General features: G+C 36.0%; 1 protein-coding gene and 1 long non-coding RNA gene across 25 annotated transcripts in view; both read right to left on the bottom strand.

Moving 5' to 3' along the window:
- Nucleotides 1-19,626, bottom strand: part of CaMKII (Calcium/calmodulin-dependent protein kinase II) — a 1,422,941-nt gene that overhangs the window by 1,053,694 nt on the left and 349,621 nt on the right. The window lies entirely within an intron of this gene.
- On the bottom strand, nucleotides 8,086-13,033 carry LOC145667581 (uncharacterized). The gene is made up of 2 exons (XR_014127899.1): nucleotides 12,371-13,033; nucleotides 8,086-11,540 (listed from the first exon to the last, which is right to left on the bottom strand). It is a non-coding gene; the product is annotated as an uncharacterized LOC145667581 (long non-coding RNA).

Genomic DNA, 19,626 nt, shown 5'->3' with positions numbered 1-19,626 from the left:
CATTGCGACAGAAGGTAGGGAAAATGCATTCTTCTGTGTGAAAGTCTAAAAAATAAAAAGGGGAATCTATACGCGATTTTTTTGACAAACTCTGGAAGGTCGTCTAGATTCTTGTGCCCAGACGTGTACAAGTACGGTAGGGTGAATGTGCCACTATTTATCCCTTGAACGGTAATCAATCATTCATGATCTGTCGAAAGAAAAATAACAAAATGTTAAAATTTGACCCTTAGCAACACGAAACATGGCATTTAGTCATTTGTTCTGTAGACAGCCAGTTACGTGTTGCACTGAAATGGCATATAATATAGTGGAAATGGAAGGACGAAGGAGACAAACTGGTGTTATATTTTACATATTTTATCCACGCATTATGAAAGTACTTATCGTTACAGTTACATATTTAGTACGTAATGTAAAAAATTCAGATATTCTTATTATAATTTGCATCTATTAGAGACACGAGAACAGCAAAAATGCTTTCAAAATTTCTCAACATTTTGTCTGTACAAGGGAGTGGGTGATTAGTAGAATCAAAAGGGAGTGATTTTTAAATACTAAGCTCCCGGAGCTGAGTACTGGAATTATCTCATTTTGGGTGAAATTTCGTTGACCACACTTCCACACCAAACAGTCTCTTTCATTTTGTTATTAATATACAGTAAGATTCACAAATCTAATTTTTCCCAGCAGTCAGCCCCCTAAAAGCAAACAAGATGAATATTGGTGTCTCGAAAGCCAGAACTCGGCCCCCATTGGTTTTGTTACAATTACAAATATCAATAAGCAAAAATTCCTGAAATTTATATTTTCAATCACTCCTTTAACGTTAATTAAATAGCAATTAATGCAAAAGGAAGAAAAAAGAAATCTTGAAACTAAAACGTAGACCAATTCAACAGTATTCTGAAAATGCTCTCCGTAATGCAGTGAGGATCTTAAAAAACGGAATGGCTGTATACGAAGCGAGCAGAAAGTACATGTTCCTCGCAGCACAATGCAAAATAGAATTTATGGTTGAATATTTGAAAAAGAAGGAAAATAGGACCAGATCCAGGTTAACAAAGCAAAAGAGGAGCTGGTTGAGTGGATTATTCAAATGGCCAAAAGCTGGGTTTCAGCGAAATAAAACGGAACTCTTAAATACAGTACACAATATTGTTAAAAAAAAAAAAAAAAAAAAAAAGTGACAATAGGAAGAAACGTTTCAAAGATAGCTATCCACGACAAAAATGGCATAAATAGTTCTTAAGAAGATATCCAGTGTCAGTTCGCAGCCGTAGTGTGATCATACTACTGAAGAAACTAACCCAAATTTAAAATGAAATTTAACCATCTATTGCACACATCTAAAATAAGATCACCAGTGCTATTGTGCACCTTGAAACTAACGGTCACTGTACAGTGCAAGGAGTATAAAAGTCACCGCATATTACTAAACAACATAAGATACAATGTTAGGCATTGGTGAACAAACCGTAACATTTTTTCCTGCAGCTTAAAGAAAAAAATATTGATGAAGATTGCTGAACAGGAATATATATTTTTTTTAAATTAAAATTTTGCAATTGGTCTGCTCATTTCTCAGCCAAACAATCAACAACTTTATATAAAATAAATTTTGACTCTGCACTTCTCTCTCTTTAGGATCCTTTAAAAACAGAATTTCTGTGTACCCTTATTATTACATGCGGGCCAGTATACAGCCATATACCTACGCGTATCCATTTTATATGCATCAGGCAGAAAATGCGTTCTGACCATCACCAAATTGCTTTTCTCGATCAGTACTAGGTTTACCGATTTGGAATATGATTTACGCTTCCGCTTTGTTAACAATTGGACAACTAGTTACATCTGTGTTTCTAACATCTCTACATCCCGTAATTTCAATAGCCAAAGGAAGTTTCCCGAAATCTACCACTCGCCTATTATACGAATAATTTAGGAGACCCTGAGCAAGTTTTAACACATTCTTCGACTTCTTATGATTATCGTAACACATAAATAGAATAATTCTATTTAGTTGCCGATGAGAGCGTTTTACAATCCCGTTGACTTTTGGATTATAGAGAGTAATAAGGACATGGTGTAATGTGTTGAAGCCAATATATTTTTCCCAATGATTCGACACAAATTGTGACCCCTTATCTGACACTATGTAGCTAGGGTACGGAAATAAATAAAAGTATTCCTTATCCAATATTCTAATGATTTCCATGCTGTTACCAATATTAAAGTGACAAATAAGTTTGGTATAAAGATCTATGACTGGTATTACAAAATAGTGGCCGTAACTAGAAGGGAGTTTTTTCACGAGGTCCACATAAATTTTTTGATGCGGTATATTCGCCTAATATGGAGATCTTCTGGAGCAGCGATACTATTCGAAACCTTTGCGCACACAATTCACAATTTTTAACGTACCACACGAAAGTTTGTTTTTCCTTTTTCCAGGAGAATAACACACACGGTAGTTTTACGCATTTATTTACAACAAAGTACCCGGTGTTGTGAATTCCTCCTAGTACTCAGTTTATCAAAGAAGCCGGAATAACTAATAACCAGGTTTTGAATTTTGAATAAACATTAAATTATTAATATAGCTTAGTATTCTCACACACCGGGATAGAATTCAGTTTATTCTTCAACTGAAGACAACAAGAATCTGAAATCTGCAAATTAGCGATCTCTCGCTGCTCAAACCAAGTTTTCCCATCGTAAGTTACATGATTTATCTAATATATATCTGACTCGATAGGAACTTCAGTATTCCAACTTAATAAATCAGCTATTTTGTTACCAGTTCCTTTAATATGTTTAAAAGTGGAATTTTTGTCATTTTAAAAGAATTTTTGTTGTTCGAGTGTCTCAATTTTGAAGAGTTAAGCATACGTAACTGCACCATTATTACAATGAACAGTAACTTTTCTTCCTAAAATATAATATGCAAAAAAATAGTACTGCAAATATTTCTAACTGGAAAAAGCGAATGAGATATTTAATGTAATTTCGACTTCCTACTGTCGTACTCAATAACAAGCAAATCTTCCCGCTTCACCGTCTTGTGCCAAGTAACCAGTAAAATTTTCAGTTTTTGCATCCAAGAATATATGAAAAGGCTTGGAAAAATCTAGCAGGCTTAAAGCAGCCGATTCGCTCATTAAAATGCTAAGATCTTGAAATAATTCGAAAATATGTAACGTTTAACAAAATTTCTTTTCTTGCTTTTAGAAGTCGAATAATGATGCAGTTATCGCTGCAAGGTTGGAATATATGTTCTCCTCCAAGATAAAATATCGAGAAAACATCTTAGTTTCCTCTTGGTAGTAGGCGTCGGAAAAAATTTAATTGCTTTATGCTGTTTAGAATTTGGTTTGGTTTCAACACCATTTGCTATGTGGCCTAAAAATAGAATTTCAATTTGAACGAACTGACATTTCTTACATTTTAGTACAAAATTTCCGAATTTGAGAATTTTAAATACTTTCTGCAAATCTTTAGTATGATCTAAAATACTGGAGATATAACAAAAGAGATCATCCAAATCACAACAACAAATTCTCCTGTGTTTAATCCAAATTATGAATTCATCTCATTTTGGAAAAGATTTGGGCTGGACTTCGGTCCCATGCGTAAAACGCAGAGTAAGTACGGGTGACTTAAATTAATGAAACTAGTACCGGTGCAGTCGTACTGGATGAAGTCTGGCTCCGTAGCAATCCATGGCTGCGTTCATAGAACTGATTACTTTAGCACCGGATATTGGAGTATCTATTTATTGGCTCCACCTAAATTTTAGGTGCTACTACTTTATTAGTCGTGAGCCTCAAATCAATTATAGTTCTGACTCCACCGAATGCCTTCCGAACACATTGTATTGGATTACGGTAACTACTTCGCCTTTCCATTGCAAATTCCTACCGTGACCCATTTCTTGATATCTTTCCCGAAATCTGTTTGCATTGCTTGCGGAATCGCGTAAAGTTTTAAATCACAGGCTGATGATCTATTAATTCAATTCTATGTGACTCACACTTAATCGGTTTAGGATATTCACCTGATTAACAGATCTAGCAACTTGGTTTTAATTTCGGAATCTAAGTCTTTACGTCCTTCTACATAATCATGGAGTTCAGGTTCTGATATTTCACCGTAGTTTTCAGGTTTAAAGAAGAAAGATGAAACTTGAAGTTCACACGACACATGAATCACTTGTGACATGAATAATACCTAACTGCACAAGATGTACCTTCAGATAGGAAATATCTAATGTCATTATTTCTTGCTTATTATGCATGAATGTTCGATTTTTGTTATCCAATATTACCGTATATTAAATTTCGCAAAGAAAAGCGAGTTCAGAAACAGATCTGCCTTCATGTCCTTCAATACAAATACTCGAACATCAAATAAGTTACTGTGAATGTTTGATGTCAATTTCGGTGAGCCTTTCACAAAAAAAAAAAAATCCTTTCCTACAAACGCATTCAAATAAATGCTCGGCACAGCCCTGACCTTCGCTATTCGAAAAGAATTTTGAACGGTTGTCCAAATACAATTTACAAGGTTAACCTCCATTCCAATATCTAACACACAATTTATCGATAGGGTCGGAAAAATTACAAAAGTTTGAATAATCTTTTTTGTTTTTCTTTTAAAAGGAAACGAGTCAAAAATTTTAATGAGCATGATATGGATTTGGAATCCATGACCGAACTTCAATTTAAAACAATGTGTCATCTGAATGAATTTGCTGTTGCGGAGAGAGAACTACCGATAAGCAGACGCCATCTACCATTAAGAGTGACCCCTTATGGGTAGTACTGAAGTTACCGGCATTACAAGTGGAAAAGATTAGATTTAATCGAATATACCCCTGAAGCTGAATACGGGGGATTGAGTGTAGACGTTACAGTGGTAACCCGTGCAATACGTAACGATATATTTGGCGTGAACATAGTTACTGGAGGGGTTTCGCTCTATACAAATTTGGCAGATATGGCGTTTGGTATTGCAGAGGTCCTATTATTCTACCCAGAACACAAGTTCAGATTGGATGAACCAAACCCTCTATTTCCATTTCCATTCTTATGCCGAAAGTTATTACAATTTCTACTTTGCGAAAACTTTTCTGTTACTAGACAAATTATTTCTGTTGAACTTTGTTTCCAAGTTTACTGGTTCGATTTGAACCGCATTAATTGCTTTGAAATTTTAGTACGTCCAGTACTCACCTGTCTAATATTCGGTCTTTTTAGCCGATTCTTAGTTATTAAAATCTTAAAATTACCAGAGGGATGACAATTCAAAGCCGCCAGACTCATCTTTAAGTCCTGAACAGAACCAACTGACCCTAATTTTATTTTTTTAGCCTCCACCGCAAGCAGACAATCAACAATAGTCCTTTAATTCCTGATCTGAAGGAGAGCTTACTGCAATATGATAGGTATCAATTATCGACCATGCGAAATGTGATAGAAGCGAAAAACAATATCTGGTCGAATAGAGGCAGCTCTTTTGTGCTCTCTTCATCCACGAAGATATGCATTGACTTTTGAAAAGACTGACGAAGCCCTGAAACTTCCTTATTTTATCTGCAACGTTACGATACCGCGATTTCGCAGAGCGTTCCAGACACCTAAATACAATGTACTTTCGATCACTCTCTCGAATCTGGTACATTTTCATGTTTTGAATGAAATATTCGAGCCGATATTGTCAAGTTTCCATCGAGTTGAGGAAAATTATGCATTTCTCGAAAATATGCTTCAGATCGTCCAGTAGTACTGAACTAGTTGAATCATCATTCTCCTCAACATCAGGAGCGTCATTTCAGATTTTGCTTGGGGGGGGGGGCAAGACCCCTTGATATAAGTAAAATTTCGCGTTTTTCACTTATTTACTACTATCCTATTGATAAAATCTATATACATCTCAAACTCAGGGGGGGCAAATGCCCCTCCCTGCCCCCCTAAATGACGCCCCTGCTCAACATACCCCCGAAGCACATCGATGACCATGAAACAAGAATAAAGTAGCCGTCGGAGTTATCGGCGAGTTTGAATTAATTTTTTTATTAGAGTCCCATTTATACTTAATTTCTAACAGGTTAATCTAAACTTTAATATGTAAAATGTTGTGATGTCCAGATCGAAATTTATATACGAAAAATCACATTTATAGAATTCTCTTCAGACTTGCTACTCACATAATGTCTTCCTTCACGCACTGTGCTTAACCTCTTCTATGCAGATCAGAGCTATACAAATTTATAATACATAGAGACACGATTTTGTGGCATATAAGAATTCGTAATTTCGTTATAAAAATGCGTAAAGTGGGATAAAATCGGTGAAAAAAAAAAAACTCAATGTAAGAACACTATTTTCCTTGCCTATTACAATTAGTTACCTTTTATTTCACCTTCATTTCCAATAATCAATCGTCATGAAATGAGCTCATAAGTGACTATATTGTAATATCCCATGTGGTATTGTATATAAACAATACTCTACGTTTGTGTTTACATGCACCACCACATGGTTTTACATCAGGGTACTACGCGCAACGTACATCTGGCGTACGTTTACTACAACGAGCAGAGAACGGACCTCTGGCTCCTCCTACGAAGCACAGGATAACATCGGAGCAGGAGCGTCACTGCCGCCAGGACGCCTATATAATAGAACGCAGCTGGTAGTTCTTTACCAGTTCTCTGGTGTCTCTCCTACTGTTTGCATTGGAAAATTAGAAGTAACCTAACCCCAAACCTCTAGTCTGCCACGGGACTCTTGGCTATTCCTTTCTTTCTGGCTTAGCCTGCTAAGGGGTTCTGTGACTACTAACCCGCTCACTGCTTGCCACGAAGCATTGGGGATTCCTTCGCCACTCTGCTAAGCCTGCTACGGGGCTCTGTAGAGATCCTGTCCACGACCTCACGGTCTAACCCAATAATTTAGAGGAGAATAACATTGTAGTATTTTCTGTAAATACTGTTATATAGTGAGGTTTTATAATAAAAACCGGAGTGGGAGTCGATTCCGAACGCTCATCTAATTTACCTTACTTTACCTAAAACCTATATGGAACAGAGTTTTAAAATATAAACCAATATTTGAGTTTTTAAAACGTAACACTAACACTAATCATCTTCATGAAATAAAAGTATCATTTAAAGAAAAAACACACAAAGAATATTATTAGAAGAAAATAACTTTAACGTTCACAGTTTACGTATGCAAATAACACGAAAGCATTGTTTCAATGTTTTCTGATGTTAAAATAGTTCTTCTGTCGGCAAGTATGCCATTGTAACAACTGTAAGGAGAGAAAGCCCTCTCCACATCAACGTTCGAAACTGGTATGTATATTAGTTGGAGACAGTTCCCAGCGATTTCTGAATGCTCATATAACACCCCGCAACACTGCTTCCAAAATATCCACTTCCCAGTAGATACCGTTTGGAGCTCATTTTCTAACTGCATGTAAAATTTCAAAAATTCATGGTGGTCTATTTTCTCAAAAATGGGAATTTACATCACATTGCTACAAAACTTACCGTCAGGTTTTGCGTTTAAGCTGGAGAAGATGAAATAATGATCGCACCAGCTGGGTCCTTTTTAAGCACGTCAGCCAATTTGTTGCTGCATGCCAACCCAACTAACTTGAGCTTCTTTTCGGCACTCTTCTTTTTCTCTTCACTCAACTCACTTTTTAAAAGTTTCTTCTTTAAATATAAGTTGTGCCACAAGTTTATATTCGGACATCAGTTTGGAATAAATTCATGGGACAAACGGATGTTGGAATTTTCGAAGCATTTATCAAGTCAGAAGTGGAAACACAATGTTCTTTGACAAATGCAGTTTCACAATGTACAAACTTGACAGTACATTCCGACAAACTGTGAAACTAATGAACGCTCTCCGCATCACTTTCCACGCTTTTGAAATACTCAACCAAATCAAGTATATATTCTGCAATATACACTACAGCAAGAAAGCAAGTATTTCATCGGGCCACGGCTGACAAAGGGAAAACTTCTGCTTCTTTCTCATCGTTCTTGTATTTCTCTTTTAGGGAACTGACATATCTATGTTTTCTCTTTCTTGTATTTTTGTACAAAGCCCGCTTCGTAAGTGTCACCAAAACATTTAAATGGTATAATTTACTTGGCTATACCATTGCAATTAAATCACATTTATGTGCCTAACACTCAATATGAATCAGATTGTCAGAAATCAATCTCCTCAAAGTTTGTGCACATTTTGCCACCAACCGCAGCAACACCAACTATATTTTCATACTTTATTGCATGTTTATTAATCACTAGAGTCCGGATTTTTATGTAATATCAACCCCCTAAATATGTACATAAATATGTAACAAAAAGCGCTTAAAAATTTAAGAAATATGTAATATTATATAAGAATATGTAATATTACATATGTTACATATTTATGAAAATGTAATATTAACACGCATATGAGTATGCAATATTTAAACGAATTATGAAAATAAAAAGGAAAATCTACTACACTTTATCCTGCTTAATACAAGTTCCTCAATGAAGTGAAATGCTTGAACAGCTGAGACAGCCATACGTCACTGACGTGACTGCTTGCAGGATAATAAAAATCAGACTCGAATGAAGGAAGCTGTGAATAGGCTAGAGAGAAACAGGAAAACCCCGAGAAAAGCAATGCATACGGCATTTGTACGTCAAATCTCGTGTGGTGTGGTCCAGTTTCAAATCTAGAACCTTTTACACTAAATGCGCATGCGTCACCACGGCCCAATCTTGAAATTAATTATACGCAATATACAAATTTAAATACTAAAAGCAACTTAAGACGAAATGTATTGTTTTATATATATTTATTTCATGCAGGGAAAAGCAGTCCTATATCTTTTAAACAATACCAGCTGAACTAAGATTGAAGAATATTTCCACTAATGAACAATTTCAATTTGAAATAAAGTACTTACAAAAGATTTGCCTGTAATTCAACTGTGTGTTGTTGCACAATGGGTTACAAGGTGCATTTCCAAATGATCAGAAGTAAAATTTTGTCGGCGATCGGATAAAATATTCTTGTATGTAGAGAAGGATCTCTCCACATCACATGAGGTAATAAGAGCATATTTCAACAGAGGGATGTAGTTGGGGGAAATATCTTCAGGGGGGTCTTGTTTCACCACTGAGAATCTCACACACTGCCAATAGGCTGTCGTAACCCTTGTTTCTTTCCAGCACTTCATTTAGTTTCTTTCGCACTTTTTCTCCTACATTTCCACACACACACACACCTGCAGTAGTCTCTTTGCATCCTCTATGATTTCCATGGATTCCGGAAGAGGCCGCCCGACAGTCTCTAGCTTTTTAATGCTTGTAGGTAGCCAACCAAAATTCCTGTCTATGTATGCGATATCACACGCTACTTTTGAGTCATTAAACAGTTTCTGAGCAATGCCAACTGACACAGCAGACTCTGATGAAAATGAACGAACAACAGGCTTAATTTTTTGAAAATGTTCATTGTAGAAATGTACTGCCTGCATCCAAGTGTCCCATCGCTTTAGCACAGGCTCCGAAGGAAGTGGCACGTCTGGCAGTTGATCTCCGTAAACTTGAACACGTCGTGGCGCCTTAACAAACATTTTTTTCGTGGAAGAAACTAGTTGATTTACTTCGCAAAAATTGTCTCTCACCTCTTCAGCAACACGCTGAAGAGCATGGGTCATACAGATGAAATGAATTAAGTGAGGGTAAAAAACTGTAAGTGCTCTAGCCGCTTTTAATATGTACGCTGCACTGTCTGTATAGAGAACAAGGACTTTTTCTTTCTGAACTCCTCCCGGCCACAACACTTTTTAAGACCATCGTTTACAAAGCGAGCAATAGTGGAATGATTCGTGCGTTCCAGCAATTTACTCGCAATAAGATAGGATTTAGATGGTGCATCTTCACTTAACTTTCCAATCACTAAATTTGCTACATAACGTCCCAAAACGTCTGTTGTTTCGTCCACAGAAATCCAAATATATATGAACTACCACCTATTTCTGCCCTAATGGTATCTATAGCTTCCCTATAACAAACTTTGAGATAACAGTTTCGAAGAGTGGATTCGTCAGGAATTCGACGCCCGCAGTACTTCTCCAGAAAAGCACGGTATTTTGGTACTTGAACTTTGTTCCAAGGAATGTTTGCTGCTATCATTGCTTGGCACAAGTCTTTGAAAAACTCACTGAAGTATCTTGATGCATTTGTGTCAAGAGTACTTGTTTTTTTAGAGTTCGCAAATTTTTATTTCTTGTATGGAGTGCACTTCATACATGTTCTAACTGAGATTTCATTAAACACCCATTTTTTTTTTTTTTTTTTTTTTTTTTTTTAAATCACACACTTGACACATCACTTTACCGTCCGTAGTAAACGCATCATCAATAGTTACCCACGACCGCAATTTCGAGGATAAAGTTGAGGCATCCGGAGCCATTTCTAACTTCGACGGTCAATACAGAACATGTGCGTTTTGCAACTGCAATACTAGAGTATTGTCTTCCTGTCATTCAGTTGAAGAAGCGAAGTTCTTTGAAAGCTTAGGTTACCTGCTATGATGTTGCCATTGTCGCCAGCTTCTTGGAACAAACTCTTGCAGTAAATTGCTGGAAGCACACTAACATACAATTTTAACTTGAATTGCAGGATTTGCTTTCTTTCATCTTTTTTCCCGTCCGACATCCGATAACAATAAAATAGACTTCATTTTAGGAATTTCCTGGCCAGTCGCCTGTCAGACACGTGATCTGTCTTCCTCCAGAGTTGAGAATAAAGGGCGCTGCTAATGTACTCCGGAGGGAGGATTCTTACTTGTTTCTTCTTATATTTCTTTTGTTATCGGCGAAAATTCTGTGAAACATGGTTTGACAAATAAAACAAAAGGGAGAGAGAGATTTCTCTTTCGGTAAAGAAACGAAAAGATAGAAATGACAAAATTGAATCTAGATGCAAACCTTCCACAGTTGAGGAGTTTATTTTTTAAATTTTAAATTAAAATTTCAGTAAACGCAAAATTTTAAGACAGTTTTATATTAAAAAATATGTAGAAACCATAGAAATATGTAATATTGGTCAAAATATGTAATATGAAACTTGAGTTGAAGCACCCTACAGGTGTGAATCACAAACACTAAGGATTTGACGAACCTACATATGAAGGAAAAAATATGTAATTACACACAAATCCGGATATTATTAATCACTTGCACAATAGCTTAACAACACTCCTGTGAATTTGCATTTTGCAGCATGTGAACACCACCAACATGTAACCTTGGTGTATCACAACGATTCTTAGTCAGTGTTCTGAATAACACAATAAAAACTGCTCGACCTATTCTATCTGTAGTTTCGCCGGCGTGGACAATCACATGCTGATCTTTCCTACTCTGAGCTGTAGTTGCATCCTGCTCCTCTTTCAATAATTGTACATACTTCTTCCTAAGCCACTGTGCTGTAGGAAAGTTTACACTTCCTAAAAAGAAAAGAAAACCAGTCTTATTAAATGCTTTACGCATAATCAAACATTCTGCAATATCTGTAATGATTTGCCTGGTAAAGTGCAACATTTTAATGGCAATTTTTTTTGTTTACTTTTTCGTATACAATCGTATTAAGCAATTCATACGTTAAAATGAGATTCCCTTGAATTAAATATAAAGACACAATAACAAAAATTAATAACCAATGTGACCTTTCTGTACAAAAGTGAGGTAGAACAACATTGAATCTTCTTATATGCGAATCATTTTTACAACCCTCTATTGAAAGTTGTAAAATTTTAAATAACTGGCCCACCATATGAAGTACAAGGAACAAAATTTTAGAAGTTCTATTTTCACCATGAAAAAATTACGTTGTGATAATTACGTAAGACGCAGAAAGCTGAAATAGTGTGAGCTGGGCAATGATCAAAATAAAACTGTAATCAAAACGTCTGAATGAAAATACATTTTAATTGATCGTTTGATTAGATTTTAACGTCCTTTGTCAGTAATGTGGCTATTGTAGAACGGGATCTAGGGTTTAAAGTGGGCTTGACCAACTACTCGGGTTTGTAATCGAGGCTTAAACTCCCAGCAGGGATTGAACCTGCGTTCACGCGAGCCAAAAACGAGCGCTCTAGCCACGTGGTCATGAAGAATCTATGAATGCAAATACGTGATTTTTACACATTTTCACGCTGAACAAAATCAGCGCGTGCAAAGGAAACACGTATAAGTTATCACCACTAAAGGACACCAATCTGTATGCCACAGTATTTCACTTTCCAGTCACATTAGAACAGTTGATAGAAGTACTTACCAGGTATGTATTTATTCATCCAATTTCAAACCGCTGCTTGATCCAGTTTTTCCAGTGGAATGCTGGAATTCAGAAAGGCCTGAGCTGTTGAAAATACCAATTCCTCAGTATTCTTCTTTGCCTTTATAGCAATATTCAGAGACTCCTCTACTGATATTTGTCTTTCTGCACCATTTTCACAAAACAACTGCTTCTTTTTGTGATTTTCGCTTTCATTATGTTTCACGCACGAACCGAGTCGCTTCCAGTCTAGTCTAATATTAAAAAAAAAATAAACATAATTTTTTTTTTTGACATACATAAAAAACGTAGTAACCATGATCTTTAAATTATTGTGCTCTATCGAAACATGTTGTGATTTTCGGCATTGTACCGGTGCATTGCCGTTCAGAAGTACACGAGACAAATCTGGGACCACACTCGTTGTAGCCAAGAAAACAGACAAATTAAGGGAGAGCTGGAGCCAGACATCAGGCAGTCCCATATTTCATTGTGGTAGACAAATGACGAACTAGTAGCGTTTACTCACAGTCAAATATGCAGAAGGGAGAAATAATGATAATGAATAAATCGTAAAAGCGTCGAAAAATTGTAACTTTTGCGTAAATTTCGTGGAATATCGAGACTTGCAAATTTCGCTAATTCGACAGAATTTCGCGTTTAATTGGGAGCGTTATATGGCCAAACAAATAATGAAAAAATACATATTTTAGGTACACAACATTATCATACAAAACTGCTACATTCAGCGTTTCGCGTGTCACCAAAAATTGTCTCTCTAATAGTACATAATTCAACTAATAATTCCGTAACTAATTTTATTATTTCATAAAAAAAGTAAAATAGTAGGTAATTTCAACTAAAAGAAAAAGTTATTATTACTATCTTCCATATATTTCAATATTTTCTGATTTAATTCACATAAGGCTGTTTCCAACATTGATCGTCACTTGTTACAAGATAGCGGCTCTGCGCATTTACAAGAAGCAAAACAGTCAAGACTACCTTAGCAAGTGGTCGTATGATTATTTGCTAAGAACAAATAGGTAATTTCAAATAACTTTTTATAATGGATAATCCTTCACAGTTATTTACGAATATGAACAACACCCGTAATACATTTTAAGTACAGATTATCGTCAAAATACGGATAAATACGGGTAGGATTATGTTTGTTTACATTCTTGCACACATTATGCATACGCAGAATAGAGCACAAATCAACTTGTCAGCAATTATGGATATAAAAGTATAAAACAAATTATAGTCATAATACTTGATACTTTATAACATTTTTCTGATAGCAAGACGTGATTGTACAAAGCAAGAAATGAAGCAAGGCATATTACATCATTCGCAGTGTGACCATACTGCCGAACAAACTAAACGAAAATTCAAATTTGACGATCTATTAACACGCACAGATTTAGAATAAGATCACCAGTGAAACTGTCCACCTTAAAACATAACGGCCACTGTACAGTTTAAGGAGTATAAGTCACTGCATATTACTAGAAAGCACGTAAGACATAATCGTTACGCGTTGGTGAACAAACCGTGACACAGTATTAGTTTGAAGAGTTCCTGAAGATGTTACCTTCCCAAGAGAAACAATCACTGAAGAATTTATTCGGAAACGGTTTAAAGAACTCGAGGATATCTTCAAAGTATTAACGCATCTAATATCTTCTTCAAAATGCCACTTGAATCTTTTAGCGGTGATGAATCTACGGTAATTCCAGCTTTTCCTCAAAACTGTTTAAGGTTCGTTGAACGTATCGCAGGAATGATCAAGAAACAATCAATGATCTAATTTTTCTTGCAAATCGGGAAACTGTACTTTCAACTTTTTTTTTCTTACTCCATCACGCGATATTTTTTTATAATATATTATAAATGGTGTATTAAAATGGCTAAAATGAAATCAGCAAATACAGTTTAAAAGACTATTAACTGTATTTGCTGATCGTCATCGCACACGACTAATTATAAAACTTACGTTTTGCAGCGATGGGATAATTACCACCTATTCATATGCTGATGATGTAAATTTAATAAGGGATGATAGGAGAACAATAGAAAGAAATGCAGAGATCTTATTAAACGCTTGCAGGGACATGGGTTTAGAAAATGCAAAGAAAACTAAATACATGGAAGTGCGTCAGGACCGTAATACGGCAAATTGTGGATGCGTTAAAATATTAAATAATACTTTTGATAAAGTGGATAATTTCAAATATCTAGGATCAATATTAACTGACGAAAATCACATTCACGAAGAAATTAAATGTCGACTAAAGGCAGGGAATTCGTGTTACTATTCGGTTCAAAATCTCTTGTCGTCGCGAATTCTGTCGAGAAATTTGAAGCCTAAAATATATAAAACGATAATCATGCCTGTTGTTCTGTATGGTTGCGAAACATGGTCGCTTACTCTGAGGGAAGAACATAGACTGAAAGTATTTGAGAACTGGATCCTTAGACGAATATTCGGACCCAAGAGGAACGGGAATGGGGAATGGCGGAAACTTCATAACGAGGAACTACATAATTTATACGGTTTACCCAACATTGTTAGGGTCGTCAAGTCTAGGAGGCTTAGGTGGGCAGGTCATGTAGCTAGAATGGAAGAAAGTAGAAACCTTTCAAAGTCTTGACTGGAAGACCAATCGGAAAACGACCATTAGGAAGACCTAGGAGCAGATGGGAGGACAATATTAAGACGGATCTCGCAGAGATGGGGATACAAAGTAGAAACTGGATCCAATTGGCTGAGGACAGAAGTCAGTGGAGAGCTTTTGTGAACGCGGTATTGAACCTCCGGGTTCCAGAGGCCATAGAGTTAGTTATTACCGCCTATTACAATACACATACAATACAAAGATTATAATGTTTAAAATTAAAACTTGAAATTTTATATTACATAAACTTCTTTCCATAGCTGTGCAAATACTGATTTAGAAATTTTTCGTTCATTCGCAACAAAATCGACTATCTTTCATCCGATGTATGATTTTGCTTGTCTCAACATTTAAACAGAGAAAGATTGCTAACCAATGTTATAGCCTCTGAGGTGGAAGATACTTTAGGCATGAGCCATGTGTTTCGGGTGTACTGTAAAGTACATCATTATAGAATGTTTCTTTTCTGACCTGTGTGAGTTTTTAGAACCAATCATGACTAACTTCTATCTCATTGCATAATTTCACTCCAGCATATATATTGTTGATGCAAACCTCCGACTTATGAATTATCACTTATTTCATTTCCATCCATTTTGGCACTGAAATATCTTTTTCGGTGAATAACATCGTCCTGTTGAAGGTTCAAGTAGACAGAATGTGAGTAAAGATTGCAGTTAGTCAAAATGGGGTTTCATTTTTCTTTATTTACTTTATATATATTGCATGCTTAAATAGAACTATTTACATTCTGCAGACAATGCATATAATTATTTTATGAGAGAAAAAAAGAATGTCTAAGAATTAATGAAAGAATATTGAAATGTTGTTCCAATTATATATGAGCATAGGGCTGGACATCATTAACAACACAAGATTCATACAGGAGAATGTTACGTTAAAATGTGCAGATGTGTAATATAAAAATATATTTAAAACATCTAAGTACCACGTAAATCCCATGAAACTTGCATTAAACTTTCTGTATAAGCCGCAAATAAAACGAAATTAAAAATAATGAAAATAAATTTACTGAATCGTTTTCAGAAAACCTTTCCTCAGGATTCTGTACGTTTATTTTATTGGGAAAGACTCACAAAGATCGATTGATTGCCTTTTATAAAAGTAGCAACACATGGTCGACATGTAGGTCCGATGGGGTATATGCGGCCTTTAAAGAAATTTTGCTGTAAAACCCGGGGCGGTTCTCTTCTTAAAAGAAAAAAAAGTAACTCGCCAGGGACACACGCAAGGAGTAGGTCCTCGAGTCTAACCCCACGAAATGCCCACTTTTCTGCGAATTTTACCTACCTGTTAAGGTGATTTTACAAAGTTTAATACAATTTCTTCTCATATTGAATTTGGTCCCCTCGGAGAAGATTCCGATACCCCCGAAATCAATTTTTGCGTATGTCTCTGGATAGGATGATTGTTACCAGGAAAGAGCAGATTTTTTTCAAATATTCTCGCATTTATCGTGCTGATTTCAATCGATTTTTCATAAAGGGTCTTTCCTAGTAAGATAGTGAGATCGGCACTTGATCCAAATTGGGTCGCTATTGACCCAAAAGGTTACCCCTGACCTAAAACTACCTCAAAAATGTTTGCTGTCCCCAGTGTGCGAATTAGATAATCTATATTGGGGGGGATAAAATTAGGCCAAAGGACATAGTCTGAAGGTTCAAATTTCAAAATGAGACAATAAATGCCTTATCCCCATATATATATATATATATATATATATATGATGTGTGTGTGTGTGACCTGTAATAAATGAGAGATTTATTAATTTAATAAATCTACCGACAATAACTATGCACATATATATTGTCTGACATACATACACACCCCACTAAACCTTTCTGAACGTGTTTTAATGTTGTACTCACTCTTGTCCCCGTAGCTCTCTAAGGTTTATTTAGTTAATAATTTCGCTCGAGCGATAGCCATGATCACAAGCATATGTTAATTTTTCCACTCATATTGAAAGCTTCCACTTTGCATTAATACATACAGGTTGCGAAAAGAAACCTACTTCAGTCTTGTGAAAACCACTAAAATTATCAGTTAAACCAGACATACTTTTTTAAAAAATAAAATAAATAAAATCTAGATATTAGCCTATCAAATAAGAAATGGATTGCTGCTGGTCCCGATTTCTGACATCAAGGTCAAATCGAAGGCCAAATATTTAAAATCTCTCAATTCAGATTTCGAGCTTGTGCCTCTACTTCTCGCTAAAGCTGTGCTCATCACGCCTTTTTTCTCCAAATATCGATTCTGTGATGGGGCACAGGAAGTCAACACTTAAAATACTTTACTGTTAGGTTGCGGGTGAGTTGATTCACTATGGGCTACGTTATTCAAATAAAGTAAAACATTACATTGAGGTTTCTCAGACACCAGTATTAGCGTGGACAGCAAACTGTACAGCGAAAAGATGGAAAAATGAAGGGTTAACTTTTAAAAAAACCGCTCCAGTTGAAATGCTTATACAGACACGGACAATGACACGGAGAACCAGTCGTATTAACAAATGCTGAAACAAATCTTGAATTATTCGCTTATTCACCTAACAATCACCTTCATTAACATGTCTGCTCACTAGGAGCGTATCCCCCAGCGTGTACGTTAACATATACTTACGAGAGAATACCTATATCTCAGATTTTGAGTACAGTTTCAAAAGTTCATTTCCGTAAACTGTAAAAGCAGTGATTACTATGCTAATTATCACAAATTAAATGCAACTTTTGAGTTGCATACACACAACCTACTAGGGAATGAAGACAATGTGCTAACAAAGAGTACACTGGAAAATGAAATAACATGTTATAACAAAAATTAAAATAAAATGATAATCGATACAAATATAGAGGATGAATAAGACAGATCCGAACTTCGCCAAGTATGGTAGAAGAAGCTATTTGTTTACTTGTTTTTGGCCAACCGCTAAGAACATTTATAAATCTATATGTGGCTTTGTTATACGCAATTAGTACATTCAAATTCACAAACGATGACGAACTGAAGGGTACGAAGGTACAGTTGCAAGTAACAACCGTAGTCATAATAATATAGTTCTACTAAACAACGTTGAAAATAGTGGGTAATTAGGTGGTAAGTAGAAATGACCAAAACTGAACAGTTTACATCGATCATTTCGAAATACAGCTAGAAGATTAAATTTACAAGAAATAACAAAAATCAGTGAAATTTGGAGTTACACTAAGCATAGTTTGGGGGGGAAAGCGAGCATCCCCGGTGGGGATACTTCAGCTGACTTCTTTGGGGGGGGACAAAATGTGATTGAGGGGGGAAATCCCCCTCATCCCCCCCGGTAATTCGCACCCTGGCTGTCCCCTCCCCTTACGGAATTATCGTATGCTCAAAATTGAATATATTTTAATTTTGGAGGGGGTGGTCGAAAAATTTTGAAAGTTTCACAGATTGTAGATAGTATCTAGATGTAACTGTGCATTTTTTTTTTTTCAAAACCATCGATACGTATTTTCTTTATTTTTTGCTTGTTGAAAATTTCAAAAAAATGTAGAAAAAATTTTGCGTGTGACACGTCGCTGATTTTTTGGTTAAAAAATTTGTTATAGCCTTATGTACAACATATATTAGGAAACACCAAATATATCTCCGTAACAGTGCTTCCACTTCAACTGACTGTTGCACAACAAAGTTTAACAGCTCGCGGTAGAGAGCGCCAATGTGTGCGGCCGGTAATGCAAGCACTGATAGATACGAGGAGCCGACGCGAGGTGTGTGTAACTACGTTGTGCAAGAGCCGGTTGCAGTGGAAGCACTGTTATGGAGATATATTTGGTGTTTCTGTTCCGAAACGGACACCATCGAGGCAGCCGAAGAACGATAGAAGTGGAAGGGACGCAAGAGAATTGTGAACTTTGGCAAGGGATTGTTTGAAGGGGCACTCACCTTGAGGGCCCTAAAATGGTGGGAAAACTGTGCGAAAACACGTTTGTTTTCACTTTCATTTATTTTTGACAATGTTGCCATCACTTTCAGGTCCCGAAAAAAATATATGTTGTACCTAAGCGTATAACAAATTTTTTAAGCAAAAAATCAGCGACGTGTCCCCCCACCACCAAATTTCTTTCTAGAATTTTTTCGAAATTTTCAACACGCAAAAAAATAAAGAAAATACACATCGATAGCTTTGAAAGAAATGCACATTTGCACTTAGATAGTATCTACAATCTGTGAAACGTTCAAAATGTTTCAACCACCCCCACCAAAATTTAAAAATATTCAATTTTGAGCATGTATGATACGATAATTCGGTAAGGGGAGGGGGTCAAAAATTTTTATTTAGTTTTAGGTCAGGGGTAACCTTCTGGGTCAATAGCGACCCAATTTGGATCAAGGTCCGATTTCAGTATCTCACTAGGAAAGACCGTTTCTCCTTAGTTTGACTTCAATAAGGTTAACTGGGCAAGATCATGCTTTAGAGGAAGTCGAGTAGGTAGTGAATCTATAAAGAAAACAAATAATAATTTTGAATACAAAAATAGCAAATAAAGCCACAAATTGCATTTGTTGATGGAC

The sequence above is a fragment of the Thermobia domestica genome, chromosome 1 (assembly GCF_964235325.1).
Source record: "Thermobia domestica chromosome 1, izTheDome1.hap1.1, whole genome shotgun sequence".
NCBI classification, from domain to species: domain Eukaryota; kingdom Metazoa; phylum Arthropoda; class Insecta; order Zygentoma; family Lepismatidae; genus Thermobia; species Thermobia domestica.
This window is presented reverse-complemented; position numbering and strand designations above follow the sequence as displayed.